A 654-nucleotide genomic window follows, 5' to 3' on the forward strand; every position below is an offset into this window, starting at 1 on the left:
TCCCAACCCCCCTCCCCCCCCCGGCTTCAGTGCTCAGGATGGCAGAGCAGAGGATCGGTAAATATCAGTGATATTTACCAAATCCTCTGTGTGCAGATCAAACACTGGAGTGATCAGCTGAACACGCCAGTGTTTGTACATAACTGGGGACACATAGCACTAGGTGTCCCAAGTTATGAATTAACAGGAAGTTCTTCACATCACTTCCTGTTCATTCATGAGTTTCCCAATGGGTGGAAGCACCTACCATAGAGGCTTCAACCCAATGATAACTGGATGTTAGTAAAATATTTACCATCACCAGTTTTTGAATGAATGGGAAGCCTCTGTACTGAGTGGTCTCCATTCATTTAGAACAGATCCTGCAGAAAAAGAGATTGGGGACACGGTGTCCCCAATTTATTTTTCTATTTCAAAAGGGAAATATCTGGGGTCTAAAACAGACACCTGACAATTTACCGTCGCCGACATTGCACAGTAAAAAAAAAAAAATAGAACCCCACCACACCACACACATTATTAGACATGTACAAAGACTAAAAATGAGTTCGGAACAAAATGAACGTAAACTAAAAATGTTTTCAAGAGTTTCGTCAAACGAAACAAATTTTTATGCTATTTTGAATTTGGCCACCAGCTCATTCTGCGCATGCG

At 41.7% G+C, this 654-nt stretch overlaps 1 protein-coding gene across 1 annotated transcript in view; it reads right to left on the minus strand.

Annotated features, from left to right (window-relative positions):
• LOC108794566 (putative bifunctional UDP-N-acetylglucosamine transferase and deubiquitinase ALG13) overlaps window positions 1–654 on the minus strand; it is a 41,485-nt gene that overhangs the window by 39,949 nt on the left and 882 nt on the right. The gene's annotated exons all lie outside the window — the stretch shown is intronic.

This window comes from Nanorana parkeri, unplaced genomic scaffold (genome assembly GCF_000935625.1).
Source record: "Nanorana parkeri isolate BGI_ZX_2015 unplaced genomic scaffold, ASM93562v1 scaffold868, whole genome shotgun sequence".
NCBI classification, from domain to species: Eukaryota; Metazoa; Chordata; class Amphibia; order Anura; family Dicroglossidae; genus Nanorana; species Nanorana parkeri.